Genomic DNA, 15,021 nt, shown 5'->3' on the forward strand with positions numbered 1-15,021 from the left:
AATAAATGTCATGTGGATATGAGGATTAACACTACTTTGGCAATTTTATGACTTGTTTTCGGCATTTTTCCCTCTGTAGACTCTATGTCTAACTTTCGATACTCTTTAAGCTGATGTGTGGAAACTAGCAGCTATGATGTCTCCCATAAAAAACACACAGAATCAGAGTGATTCCTACTTTTTTTTCTTTGCAGCACATTTAGCAGTACCAATATGAAAGTCAAAATTAATCAATACTGAGCTGTGTGAATGTGAATTCAGCTTTGGAGTAAACTAAATCAACCGTTTGATGATGCAACTTCACCTGCCTTTAACTGCCCAAATCTGATAGCCTTTCACTGGGCTGAATACTCATCACTCCTCTTCCCCTGTTTCCTATACATAGAGTATAAAAAGAGATGTAACCTGACACCTCATTATGCTGGCAGACTATGTGCTGGCTTTGGTTTTGGTTATGTACACACATATGAAAAAAATCAACATATCTGAAGATACATTTAGAAGAATCGGAAGTAAATCTTGAAAAATGTGCTAAGTTTGTTCAGAAGGAGCCTGGATAGCTCAGTCGGTAGAGCATCAGACTTTTAATCTGAGGGTCCAGGGTTCAAGTCCCTGTTCAGGCATTAAGCCTTTAAATCTCAACAGATCACTTTGTATTGTTTAAATCTCAGCTTGTGCTTGAAGATTAGTTGCATGCTTAATTCACTTGTTTGACATGAGAAATAAAATGCTCTTTTACACTAGAGAAAAAAACAAAAAACATGTCTTTGAATATGTCCAAATTCACGACAAATCATTGATTATGTGCTTGGTTTTGGCTTTGAACAGTCATATTGGATGATAATTTTTCTGAGTATACTTAAATATGGACAGAGACATTTTTTTTGAAAATGTTGCAAAAGTGCACTTAGAAAGAACCTGGATAGCTCAGTCTGTAAAGCACCCGTCTTTTAATCTGAGGGTCCATTATTTACGTCATTGTTCAGTTTTGAGGCTTTTTAACCTAGACCTATCATTTAGCTTTGTTTAAATCATACCTAGCTTTTCAGAAATAAATGTCATGTGGATATGAGGATTAACACTACTTTGGCAATTTTATGACTTGTTTTCGGCATTTTTCCCTCTGTAGACTCTATGTCTAACTTTCAATACTCTTTAAGCTGATGTGTGGAAACTAGCAGCTATGATGTCTCCCATAAAAAACACACAGAATCAGAGTGATTCCTACTTTTTTTTCTTTGCAGCACATTTAGCAGTACCAATATGAAAGTCAAAATTAATCAATACTGAGCTGTGTGAATGTGAATTCAGCTTTGGAGTAAACTAAATCAACCGCTTGATGATGCAACTTCACCTGCCTTTAACTGCCCAAATCTGATAGCCGTTCACTGGGCTGAATACTCATCACTCCTCTTCCCCTGTTTCCTATACATAGAGTATAAAAAGAGATGTAACCTGACACCTCATTATGCTGGCAGACTATGTGCTGGCTTTGGTTTTGGGTATGTACACACATATGAAAAAAATCAACATATCTGAAGATACATTTAGATGAATCAGAAGCAAATCTTGAAAAATGTGTTAAGTTTGCTCAAAAGGAGCCTGGATAGCTCAGTCGGTAGAGCATCAGACTTTTAATCTGAGGGTCCAGGGTTCAAGTCCCTGTTCAGGCATTAAGCTTTTAAATCTCAACAGATCACTTTGTATTGTTTAAATCTCAGCTTGTGCTTGAAGATTAGTTGCATGCTTAATGCACTTGTTTGACATGAGAAATAAAATGCTCTTTTACACTAGAGAAAAAAACAAAAAACATGTCTTTGAATATGTCCAAATTCACGACAAATCATTGATTATGTGCTTGGTTTTGGTTTTGAACACTCATATTGGATGATAATTTTTCTGAGTATACTTAAATATGGACAGAGACATTTTTTTTGAAAGTGTTGCAAAAGTGCACTTAGAAAGAACCTGGATAGCTCAGTCTGTAAAGCACCCGTCTTTTAATCTGAGGGTCCATTATTTACGTCATTGTTCAGTTTTGAGGCTTTTTAACCTAGACCTATCATTTAGCTTTGTTTAAATCATACCTAGCTTTTCAGAAATAAATGTCATGTGGATATGAGGATTAACACTACTTTGGCAATTTTATGACTTGTTTTCGGCATTTTTCCCTCTGTAGACTCTATGTCTAACTTTCAAAACTCTTTAAGCTGATGTGTGGAAACTAGCAGCTATGATGTCTCCCATAAAAAACACACAGAATCAGAGTGATTCTTACTTTTTTTTCTTTGCAGCACATTTAGCAGTACAAATATGAAAGTCAAAATTAATCAATACTGAGCTGTGTGAATGTGAATTCAGCTTTGGAGTAAACTAAATCAACCGCTTGATGATGCAACTTCACCTGCCTTTAACTGCCCAAATCTGATAGCCTTTCAATGGGCTGAATACTCATCACTCTTCTTCCCCTGTTTCCTATACATAGAGTATAAAAATAGATGTAACCTGACATCTCATTATGCTGGCAGACTATGTGCTGGCTTTGGTTTTGGGTATGTACACACACATGAAAAAAATCAACATATCTGAAGATACATTTAGATGAATCGGAAGTAAATCTTGAAAAATGTGCTAAGTTTGTTCAGAAGGAGCTTGATGCTCTACCAGTCGGTAGAGCATCAGACTTTTAATCTGAGGGTCCAGGGTTCAAGTCCCTTTTCAGGCGTTAAGCTTTTAAATCTCAACAGATCACTTTGTATTGTTTAAATCTCAGCTTGTGCTTGAAGATTAGTTGCATGCTTAATGCACTTGTTTGACATGAGAAATAAAATGCTCATTTACACTAGAGAAAAAAACAAAAAACATGTCTTTGAATATGTCCAAATTCACGACAAATCATTGATTATGTGCTTGGTTTTGGATTTGAACAGTCATATTGGATGATAATTTTTCTGAGTAAACTTAAATATGGACAGAGACATTTTTTTCGAAAATGTTGCAAAAGTGCACTTAGAAAGAACCTGGATAGCTCAGTCAGTAAAGCACCCGTCTTTTAATCTGAGGGTCCATTATTTGCGTCATTGTTCAGTTTTGAGGCTTTTTAACCTAGACCTATCATTTAGCTTTGTTTAAATCATACCTAGCTTTTCAGAAATAAATGTCATGTGGATATGAGGATTAACACTACTTTGGCAATTTTATGACTTGTTTTCGGCATATTTCCCTCTGTAGACTCTATGTCTCACTTTCTATACTCTTTAAGCTGATGGGTGGAAACTAGCAGCTATGATGTCTACCATAAAAAACACACAGAATCAGAGTGATTCCTACTTTTTTTTCTTTGCAGCACATTTAGCAGTACCAATATGAAAGTCAAAATTAATCAATACTGAGCTGTGTGAATGTGAATTCAGCTTTGGAGTAAACTAAATCAACCGCTTGATGATGCAACTTCACCTGCCTTTAACTGTCCAAATCTGATAGCCTTTCACTGGGCTGAATACTCATCACTCCTCTTCCCCTGTTTCCTATACATAGAGTATAAAAAGAGATGTAACCTGACACCTCATTATGCTGGCAGACTATGTGCTGGCTTTGGTTTTGGGTATGTACACACATATGAAAAAAATCAACATATCTGAAGATACATTTAGATGAATCAGAAGCAAATCTTGAAAAATGTGCTAAAAGTGCTTAGAAGGAGCCTGGATAGCTCAGTCGGTAGAGCATCAGACTTTTAATCTGAGGGTCCAGGGATCAAGTCCCTGTTCAGGCATTAAGCTTTTAAATCTCAACAGATCACTTTGTATTGTTTAAATCTCAGCTTGTGCTTGAAGATTAGTTGCATGCTTAATGCACTTGTTTGACATGAGAAATAAAATGCTCATTTACACTAGAGAAAAAAACAAAAAACATGTCTTTGAATAAGTCCAAATTCACGACAAATCATTGATTATGTGCTTGGTTTTGGATTTGAACAGTCATATTGGATGATAATTTTTCTGAGTAAACTTAAATATGGACAGAGACATTTTTTTCGAAAATGTTGCAAAAGTGCACTTAGAAAGAACCTGGATAGTTCAGTCTGTAAATCACCCGTCTTTTAATCTGAGGGTCCATTATTTACGTCATTGTTCAGTTTTGAGGCTTTTTAACCTAGACCTATCATTTAGCTTTGTTTAAATCATACCTAGCTTTTCAGAAATAAATGTCATGTGGATATGAGGATTAACACTACTTTGGCAATTTTATGACTTGTTTTCGGCATATTTCCCTCTGTAGACTCTATGTCTCACTTTCTATACTCTTTAAGCTGATGGGTGGAAACTAGCAGCTATGATGTCTACCATAAAAAACACACAGAATCAGAGTGATTCCTACTTTTTTTTCTTTGCAGCACATTTAGCAGTACCAATATGAAAGTCAAAATTAATCAATACTGAGCTTTGTGAATGTGAATTCAGCTTTGGAGTAAACTAAATCAACCGCTTGATGATGCAACTTCACCTGCCTTTAACTGCCCAAATCTGATAGCCTTTCACTGGGCTGAATACTCATCACTCCTCTTCCCCTGTTTCCTATACATAGAGTATAAAAAGAGATGTAACCTGACACCTCATTATGCTGGCAGACTATGTGCTGGCTTTGGTTTTGGGTATGTACACACATATGAAAAAAATCAACATATCTGAAGATACATTTAGATGAATCAGAAGCAAATCTTGAAAAATGTGCTAAAATTGCTCAGAAGGAGCCTGGATAGCTCAGTTGGTAGAGCATCAGACTTTTAATCTGAGGGTCCAGGGTTTAAGTCCCTGTTCAGGCATTAAACTTTCAAATCTCAACAGATCACTTTGTATTGTTTAAATCTCAGCTTGTGCTTGAAGATTAGTTGCATGCTTAATGCACTTGTTTGACATGAGAAATAAAATGCTCTTTTACACTAGAGAAAAAAACAAAAAACATGTCTTTGAATATGTCCAAATTCACGACAAATCATTGATTATGTGCTTGGTTTTGGCCTTGAACAGTCATATTGGATGATAATTTTTCTGAGTATACTTAAATATGGACAGAGACATTTTTTTTGAAAATGTTGCAAAAGTGCACTTAGAAAGAACCTGGATAGCTCAGTCTGTAAAGCACCCGTCTTTTAATCTGAGGGTCCATTATTTACGTCATTGTTCAGTTTTGAGGCTTTTTAACCTAGACCTATCATTTAGCTTTGTTTAAATCATACCTAGCTTTTCAGAAATAAATGTCATGTGGATATGAGGATTAACACTACTTTGGCAATTTTATGACTTGTTTTCGGCATTTTTCCCTCTGTAGACTCTATGTCTAACTTTCAAAACTCTTTAAGCTGATGTGTGGAAACTAGCAGCTATGATGTCTCCCATAAAAAACACACAGAATCAGAGTGATTCCTACTTTTTTTTCTTTGCAGCACATTTAGCAGTACCAATATGAAAGTCAAAATTAATCAATACTGAGCTGTGTGAATGTGAATTCAGCTTTGGAGTAAACTAAATCAACCGCTTGATGATGCAACTTCACCTGCCTTTAACTGCCCAAATCTGATAGCCTTTCAATGGGCTGAATACTCATCACTCCTCTTCCCCTGTTTCCTATACATAGAGTATAAAAAGAGATGTAACCTGACACCTCATTATGCTGGCAGACTATGTGCTGGCTTTGGTTTTGGGTATGTACACACACATGAAAAAAATCAACATATCTGAAGATACATTTAGATGAATCGGAAGTAAATCTTGAAAAATGTGCTAAGTTTGTTCAGAAGGAGCTTGATGCTCTACCAGTCGGTAGAGCATCAGACTTTTAATCTGAGGGTCCAGGGTTCAAGTCCCTTTTCAGGCGTTAAGCTTTTAAATCTCAACAGATCACTTTGTATTGTTTAAATCTCAGCTTGTGCTTGAAGATTAGTTGCATGCTTAATGCACTTGTTTGACATGAGAAATAAAATGCTCATTTACACTAGAGAAAAAAACAAAAAACATGTCTTTGAATATGTCCAAATTCACGACAAATCATTGATTATGTGCTTGGTTTTGGCTTTGAACAGTCATATTGGATGATAATTTTTCTGAGTAAACTTAAATATGGACAGAGACATTTTTTTCGAAAATGTTGCAAAAGTGCACTTAGAAAGAACCTGGATAGCTCAGTCTGTAAATCACCCGTCTTTTAATCTGAAGGTCCATTATTTACGTCATTGTTCAGTTTTGAGGCTTTTTAACCTAGACCTATCATTTAGCTTTGTTTAAATCATACCTAGCTTTTCAGAAATAAATGTCATGTGGATATGAGGATTAACACTACTTTGGCAATTTTATGACTTGTTTTCGGCATATTTCCCTCTGTAGACTCTATGTCTCACTTTCTCTACTCTTTAAGCTGATGGGTGGAAACTAGCAGCTATGATGTCTACCATAAAAAACACACAGAATCAGAGTGATTCCTACTTTTTTTTCTTTGCAGCACATTTAGCAGTACCAATATGAAAGTCAAAATTAATCAATACTGAGCTTTGTGAATGTGAATTCAGCTTTGGAGTAAACTAAATCAACCGCTTGATGATGCAACTTCACCTGCCTTTAACTGCCCAAATCTGATAGCCTTTCACTGGGCTGAATACTCATCACTCCTCTTCCCCTGTTTCCTATACATAGAGTATAAAAAGAGATGTAACCTGACACCTCATTATGCTGGCAGACTATGTGCTGGCTTTGGTTTTGGGTATGTACACACATATGAAAAAAATCAACATATCTGAAGATACATTTAGATGAATCAGAAGCAAATCTTGAAAAATGTGCTAAAATTGCTCAGAAGGAGCCTGGATAGCTCAGTCGGTAGAGCATCAGACTTTTAATCTGAGGGTCCAGGGTTTAAGTCCCTGTTCAGGCATTAAACTTTCAAATCTCAACAGATCACTTTGTATTGTTTAAATCTCAGCTTGTGCTTGAAGATTAGTTGCATGCTTAATGCACTTGTTTGACATGAGAAATAAAATGCTCTTTTACACTAGAGAAAAAAACAAAAAACATGTCTTTGAATATGTCCAAATTCACGACAAATCATTGATTATGTGCTTGGTTTTGGCCTTGAACAGTCATATTGGATGATAATTTTTCTGAGTATACTTAAATATGGACAGAGACATTTTTTTTGAAAATGTTGCAAAAGTGCACTTAGAAAGAACCTGGATAGCTCAGTCTGTAAAGCACCCGTCTTTTAATCTGAGGGTCCATTATTTACGTCATTGTTCAGTTTTGAGGCTTTTTAACCTAGACCTATCATTTAGCTTTGTTTAAATCATACCTAGCTTTTCAGAAATAAATGTCATGTGGATATGAGGATTAACACTACTTTGGCAATTTTATGACTTGTTTTCGGCATTTTTCCCTCTGTAGACTCTATGTCTAACTTTCAAAACTCTTTAAGCTGATGTGTGGAAACTAGCAGCTATGATGTCTCCCATAAAAAACACACAGAATCAGAGTGATTCCTACTTTTTTTTCTTTGCAGCACATTTAGCAGTACCAATATGAAAGTCAAAATTAATCAATACTGAGCTGTGTGAATGTGAATTCAGCTTTGGAGTAAACTAAATCAACCGCTTGATGATGCAACTTCACCTGCCTTTAACTGCCCAAATCTGATAGCCTTTCAATGGGCTGAATACTCATCACTCCTCTTCCCCTGTTTCCTATACATAGAGTATAAAAAGAGATGTAACCTGACACCTCATTATGCTGGCAGACTATGTGCTGGCTTTGGTTTTGGGTATGTACACACACATGAAAAAAATCAACATATCTGAAGATACATTTAGATGAATCGGAAGTAAATCTTGAAAAATGTGCTAAGTTTGTTCAGAAGGAGCTTGATGCTCTACCAGTCGGTAGAGCATCAGACTTTTAATCTGAGGGTCCAGGGTTCAAGTCCCTTTTCAGGCGTTAAGCTTTTAAATCTCAACAGATCACTTTGTATTGTTTAAATCTCAGCTTGTGCTTGAAGATTAGTTGCATGCTTAATGCACTTGTTTGACATGAGAAATAAAATGCTCATTTACACTAGAGAAAAAAACAAAAAACATGTCTTTGAATATGTCCAAATTCACGACAAATCATTGATTATGTGCTTGGTTTTGGCTTTGAACAGTCATATTGGATGATAATTTTTCTGAGTAAACTTAAATATGGACAGAGACATTTTTTTCGAAAATGTTGCAAAAGTGCACTTAGAAAGAACCTGGATAGCTCAGTCTGTAAATCACCCGTCTTTTAATCTGAAGGTCCATTATTTACGTCATTGTTCAATTTTGAGGCTTTTTAACCTAGACCTATCATTTAGCTTTGTTTAAATCATACCTAGCTTTTCAGAAATAAATGTCATGTGGATATGAGGATTAACACTACTTTGGCAATTTTATGACTTGTTTTCGGCATATTTCCCTCTGTAGACTCTATGTCTCACTTTCTCTACTCTTTAAGCTGATGGGTGGAAACTAGCAGCTATGATGTCTACCATAAAAAACACACAGAATCAGAGTGATTCCTACTTTTTTTTCTTTGCAGCACATTTAGCAGTACCAATATGAAAGTCAAAATTAATCAATACTGAGCTGTGTGAATGTGAATTCAGCTTTGGAGTAAACTAAATCAACCGCTTGATGATGCAACTTCACCTGCCTTTAACTGCCCAAATCTGATAGCCTTTCACTGGGCTGAATACTCATCACTCCTCTTCCCCTGTTTCCTATACATAGAGTATAAAAAGAGATGTAACCTGACACCTCATTATGCTGGCAGACTATGTGCTGGCTTTGGTTTTGGGTATGTACACACATATGAAAAAAATCAACATATCTGAAGATACATTTAGATGAATCAGAAGCAAATCTTGAAAAATGTGCTAAAACTGCTCAGAAGGAGCCTGGATAGCTCAGTCGGTAGAGCATCAGACTTTTAATCTGAGGGTCCAGGGTTCAAGTCCCTGTTCAGGCATTAAACTTTCAAATCTCAACAGATCACTTTGTATTGTTTAAATCTCAGCTTGTGCTTGAAGATTAGTTGCATGCTTAATGCACTTGTTTGACATGAGAAATAAAATGCTCTTTTACACTAGAGAAAAAAACAAAAAACATGTCATTGAATATGTCCAAATTCACGACAAATCATTGATTATGTGCTTGGTTTTGGCTTTGAACAGTCATATTGGATCATAATTTTTCTGAGTATACTTAAATATGGACAGAGACATTTTTTTCGAAAATGTTGCAAAAGTGCACTTAGAAAGAACCTGGATAGCTCAGTCTGTAAAGCACCCGTCTTTTAATCTGAGGGTCCATTATTTACGTCATTGTTCAGTTTTGAGGCTTTTTAACCTAGACCTATCATTTAGCTTTGTTTAAATCATACCTAGCTTTTCAGAAATAAATGTCATGTGGATATGAGGATTAACACTACTTTGGCAATTTTATGACTTGTTTTCGGCATATTTCCCTCTGTAGACTCTATGTCTCACTTTCAAAACTCTTTAAGCTGATGTGTGGAAACTAGCAGCTATGATGTCTCCCATAAAAAACACACAGAATCAGAGTGATTCTTACTTTTTTTTCTTTGCAGCACATTTAGCAGTACAAATATGAAAGTCAAAATTAATCAATACTGAGCTGTGTGAATGTGAATTCAGCTTTGGAGTAAACTAAATCAACCGCTTGATGATGCAACTTCACCTGCCTTTAACTGCCCAAATCTGATAGCCTTTCAATGGGCTGAATACTCATCACTCTTCTTCCCCTGTTTCCTATACATAGAGTATAAAAATAGATGTAACCTGACATCTCATTATGCTGGCAGACTATGTGCTGGCTTTGGTTTTGGGTATGTACACACACATGAAAAAAATCAACATATCTGAAGATACATTTAGATGAATCGGAAGTAAATCTTGAAAAATGTGCTAAGTTTGTTCAGAAGGAGCTTGATGCTCTACCAGTCGGTAGAGCATCAGACTTTTAATCTGAGGGTCCAGGGTTCAAGTCCCTTTTCAGGCGTTAAGCTTTTAAATCTCAACAGATCACTTTGTATTGTTTAAATCTCAGCTTGTGCTTGAAGATTAGTTGCATGCTTAATGCACTTGTTTGACATGAGAAATAAAATGCTCATTTACACTAGAGAAAAAAACAAAAAACATGTCTTTGAATATGTCCAAATTCACGACAAATCATTGATTATGTGCTTGGTTTTGGATTTGAACAGTCATATTGGATGATAATTTTTCTGAGTAAACTTAAATATGGACAGAGACATTTTTTTCGAAAATGTTGCAAAAGTGCACTTAGAAAGAACCTGGATAGCTCAGTCAGTAAAGCACCCGTCTTTTAATCTGAGGGTCCATTATTTGCGTCATTGTTCAGTTTTGAGGCTTTTTAACCTAGACCTATCATTTAGCTTTGTTTAAATCATACCTAGCTTTTCAGAAATAAATGTCATGTGGATATGAGGATTAACACTACTTTGGCAATTTTATGACTTGTTTTCGGCATATTTCCCTCTGTAGACTCTATGTCTCACTTTCTATACTCTTTAAGCTGATGGGTGGAAACTAGCAGCTATGATGTCTACCATAAAAAACACACAGAATCAGAGTGATTCCTACTTTTTTTTCTTTGCAGCACATTTAGCAGTACCAATATGAAAGTCAAAATTAATCAATACTGAGCTGTGTGAATGTGAATTCAGCTTTGGAGTAAACTAAATCAACCGCTTGATGATGCAACTTCACCTGCCTTTAACTGTCCAAATCTGATAGCCTTTCACTGGGCTGAATACTCATCACTCCTCTTCCCCTGTTTCCTATACATAGAGTATAAAAAGAGATGTAACCTGACACCTCATTATGCTGGCAGACTATGTGCTGGCTTTGGTTTTGGGTATGTACACACATATGAAAAAAATCAACATATCTGAAGATACATTTAGATGAATCAGAAGCAAATCTTGAAAAATGTGCTAAAAGTGCTTAGAAGGAGCCTGGATAGCTCAGTCGGTAGAGCATCAGACTTTTAATCTGAGGGTCCAGGGTTCAAGTCCCTGTTCAGGCATTAAGCTTTTAAATCTCAACAGATCACTTTGTATTGTTTAAATCTCAGCTTGTGCTGGAAGATTAGTTGCATGCTTAATGCACTTGTTTGACATGAGAAATAAAATGCTCTTTTACACTAGAGAAAAAAACAAAAAACATGTCTTTGAATATGTCCAAATTCACGACAAATCATTGATTATGTGCTTGGTTTTGGCCTTGAACAGTCATATTGGATGATAATTTTTCTGAGTATACTTAAATATGGACAGAGACATTTTTTTTGAAAATGTTGCAAAAGTGCACTTAGAAAGAACCTGGATAGCTCAGTCTGTAAAGCACCCGTCTTTTAATCTGAGGGTCCATTATTTACGTCATTGTTCAGTTTTGAGGCTTTTTAACCTAGACCTATCATTTAGCTTTGTTTAAATCATACCTAGCTTTTCAGAAATAAATGTCATGTGGATATGAGGATTAACACTACTTTGGCAATTTTATGACTTGTTTTCGGCATTTTTCCCTCTGTAGACTCTATGTCTAACTTTCAAAACTCTTTAAGCTGATGTGTGGAAACTAGCAGCTATGATGTCTCCCATAAAAAACACACAGAATCAGAGTGATTCCTACTTTTTTTTCTTTGCAGCACATTTAGCAGTACCAATATGAAAGTCAAAATTAATCAATACTGAGCTGTGTGAATGTGAATTCAGCTTTGGAGTAAACTAAATCAACCGCTTGATGATGCAACTTCACCTGCCTTTAACTGCCCAAATCTGATAGCCTTTCAATGGGCTGAATACTCATCACTCCTCTTCCCCTGTTTCCTATACATAGAGTATAAAAAGAGATGTAACCTGACACCTCATTATGCTGGCAGACTATGTGCTGGCTTTGGTTTTGGGTATGTACACACACATGAAAAAAATCAACATATCTGAAGATACATTTAGATGAATCGGAAGTAAATCTTGAAAAATGTGCTAAGTTTGTTCAGAAGGAGCTTGATGCTCTACCAGTCGGTAGAGCATCAGACTTTTAATCTGAGGGTCCAGGGTTCAAGTCCCTTTTCAGGCGTTAAGCTTTTAAATCTCAACAGATCACTTTGTATTGTTTAAATCTCAGCTTGTGCTTGAAGATTAGTTGCATGCTTAATGCACTTGTTTGACATGAGAAATAAAATGCTCATTTACACTAGAGAAAAAAACAAAAAACATGTCTTTGAATATGTCCAAATTCACGACAAATCATTGATTATGTGCTTGGTTTTGGCTTTGAACAGTCATATTGGATGATAATTTTTCTGAGTAAACTTAAATATGGACAGAGACATTTTTTTCGAAAATGTTGCAAAAGTGCACTTAGAAAGAACCTGGATAGCTCAGTCTGTAAATCACCCGTCTTTTAATCTGAAGGTCCATTATTTACGTCATTGTTCAATTTTGAGGCTTTTTAACCTAGACCTATCATTTAGCTTTGTTTAAATCATACCTAGCTTTTCAGAAATAAATGTCATGTGGATATGAGGATTAACACTACTTTGGCAATTTTATGACTTGTTTTCGGCATATTTCCCTCTGTAGACTCTATGTCTCACTTTCTCTACTCTTTAAGCTGATGGGTGGAAACTAGCAGCTATGATGTCTACCATAAAAAACACACAGAATCAGAGTGATTCCTACTTTTTTTTCTTTGCAGCACATTTAGCAGTACCAATATGAAAGTCAAAATTAATCAATACTGAGCTGTGTGAATGTGAATTCAGCTTTGGAGTAAACTAAATCAACCGCTTGATGATGCAACTTCACCTGCCTTTAACTGCCCAAATCTGATAGCCTTTCACTGGGCTGAATACTCATCACTCCTCTTCCCCTGTTTCCTATACATAGAGTATAAAAAGAGATGTAACCTGACACCTCATTATGCTGGCAGACTATGTGCTGGCTTTGGTTTTGGGTATGTACACACATATGAAAAAAATCAACATATCTGAAGATACATTTAGATGAATCAGAAGCAAATCTTGAAAAATGTGCTAAAACTGCTCAGAAGGAGCCTGGATAGCTCAGTCGGTAGAGCATCAGACTTTTAATCTGAGGGTCCAGGGTTCAAGTCCCTGTTCAGGCATTAAACTTTCAAATCTCAACAGATCACTTTGTATTGTTTAAATCTCAGCTTGTGCTTGAAGATTAGTTGCATGCTTAATGCACTTGTTTGACATGAGAAATAAAATGCTCTTTTACACTAGAGAAAAAAACAAAAAACATGTCATTGAATATGTCCAAATTCACGACAAATCATTGATTATGTGCTTGGTTTTGGCTTTGAACAGTCATATTGGATCATAATTTTTCTGAGTATACTTAAATATGGACAGAGACATTTTTTTCGAAAATGTTGCAAAAGTGCACTTAGAAAGAACCTGGATAGCTCAGTCTGTAAAGCACCCGTCTTTTAATCTGAGGGTCCATTATTTACGTCATTGTTCAGTTTTGAGGCTTTTTAACCTAGACCTATCATTTAGCTTTGTTTAAATCATACCTAGCTTTTCAGAAATAAATGTCATGTGGATATGAGGATTAACACTACTTTGGCAATTTTATGACTTGTTTTCGGCATATTTCCCTCTGTAGACTCTATGTCTCACTTTCAAAACTCTTTAAGCTGATGTGTGGAAACTAGCAGCTATGATGTCTCCCATAAAAAACACACAGAATCAGAGTGATTCTTACTTTTTTTTCTTTGCAGCACATTTAGCAGTACAAATATGAAAGTCAAAATTAATCAATACTGAGCTGTGTGAATGTGAATTCAGCTTTGGAGTAAACTAAATCAACCGCTTGATGATGCAACTTCACCTGCCTTTAACTGCCCAAATCTGATAGCCTTTCAATGGGCTGAATACTCATCACTCTTCTTCCCCTGTTTCCTATACATAGAGTATAAAAATAGATGTAACCTGACATCTCATTATGCTGGCAGACTATGTGCTGGCTTTGGTTTTGGGTATGTACACACACATGAAAAAAATCAACATATCTGAAGATACATTTAGATGAATCGGAAGTAAATCTTGAAAAATGTGCTAAGTTTGTTCAGAAGGAGCTTGATGCTCTACCAGTCGGTAGAGCATCAGACTTTTAATCTGAGGGTCCAGGGTTCAAGTCCCTTTTCAGGCGTTAAGCTTTTAAATCTCAACAGATCACTTTGTATTGTTTAAATCTCAGCTTGTGCTTGAAGATTAGTTGCATGCTTAATGCACTTGTTTGACATGAGAAATAAAATGCTCATTTACACTAGAGAAAAAAACAAAAAACATGTCTTTGAATATGTCCAAATTCACGACAAATCATTGATTATGTGCTTGGTTTTGGATTTGAACAGTCATATTGGATGATAATTTTTCTGAGTAAACTTAAATATGGACAGAGACATTTTTTTCGAAAATGTTGCAAAAGTGCACTTAGAAAGAACCTGGATAGCTCAGTCAGTAAAGCACCCGTCTTTTAATCTGAGGGTCCATTATTTGCGTCATTGTTCAGTTTTGAGGCTTTTTAACCTAGACCTATCATTTAGCTTTGTTTAAATCATACCTAGCTTTTCAGAAATAAATGTCATGTGGATATGAGGATTAACACTACTTTGGCAATTTTATGACTTGTTTTCGGCATATTTCCCTCTGTAGACTCTATGTCTCACTTTCTATACTCTTTAAGCTGATGGGTGGAAACTAGCAGCTATGATGTCTACCATAAAAAACACACAGAATCAGAGTGATTCCTACTTTTTTTTCTTTGCAGCACATTTAGCAGTACCAATATGAAAGTCAAAATTAATCAATACTGAGCTGTGTGAATGTGAATTCAGCTTTGGAGTAAACTAAATCAACCGCTTGATGATGCAACTTCACCTGCC

The 15,021-nt window shown here is 35.8% G+C and overlaps 8 non-coding genes across 8 annotated transcripts; all 8 read left to right on the forward strand.

Annotated features, from left to right (window-relative positions):
* Positions 1-550: 550 nt before the first annotated feature.
* TRNAK-UUU (transfer RNA lysine (anticodon UUU)) lies at positions 551-623 on the forward strand. Its single transcript has one exon. It is a non-coding gene; the product is annotated as a tRNA-Lys (tRNA).
* A 977-nt stretch (positions 624-1,600) lies between these two features.
* On the forward strand, positions 1,601-1,673 carry TRNAK-UUU (transfer RNA lysine (anticodon UUU)). The gene has a single exon. It is a non-coding gene; the product is annotated as a tRNA-Lys (tRNA).
* A 2,029-nt stretch (positions 1,674-3,702) lies between these two features.
* TRNAK-UUU (transfer RNA lysine (anticodon UUU)) lies at positions 3,703-3,775 on the forward strand. Its single transcript has one exon. It is a non-coding gene; the product is annotated as a tRNA-Lys (tRNA).
* A 977-nt stretch (positions 3,776-4,752) lies between these two features.
* Positions 4,753-4,825, forward strand: TRNAK-UUU (transfer RNA lysine (anticodon UUU)). The gene has a single exon. It is a non-coding gene; the product is annotated as a tRNA-Lys (tRNA).
* Positions 4,826-6,854: 2,029 nt separating this feature from the next.
* Positions 6,855-6,927, forward strand: TRNAK-UUU (transfer RNA lysine (anticodon UUU)). The gene has a single exon. It is a non-coding gene; the product is annotated as a tRNA-Lys (tRNA).
* A 2,029-nt stretch (positions 6,928-8,956) lies between these two features.
* On the forward strand, positions 8,957-9,029 carry TRNAK-UUU (transfer RNA lysine (anticodon UUU)). The gene has a single exon. It is a non-coding gene; the product is annotated as a tRNA-Lys (tRNA).
* Positions 9,030-11,058: 2,029 nt separating this feature from the next.
* On the forward strand, positions 11,059-11,131 carry TRNAK-UUU (transfer RNA lysine (anticodon UUU)). The gene has a single exon. It is a non-coding gene; the product is annotated as a tRNA-Lys (tRNA).
* A 2,029-nt stretch (positions 11,132-13,160) lies between these two features.
* Positions 13,161-13,233, forward strand: TRNAK-UUU (transfer RNA lysine (anticodon UUU)). Its single transcript has one exon. It is a non-coding gene; the product is annotated as a tRNA-Lys (tRNA).
* The last annotated feature ends 1,788 nt before the right edge of the window (positions 13,234-15,021 follow it).

The sequence above is a fragment of the Phyllobates terribilis genome, unplaced genomic scaffold, assembly GCF_046119375.1.
Source record: "Phyllobates terribilis strain yellow unplaced genomic scaffold, ASM4611937v1 Scaffold_1__5_contigs__length_1240528914, whole genome shotgun sequence".
NCBI lineage: Eukaryota > Metazoa > Chordata > Amphibia > Anura > Dendrobatidae > Phyllobates > Phyllobates terribilis.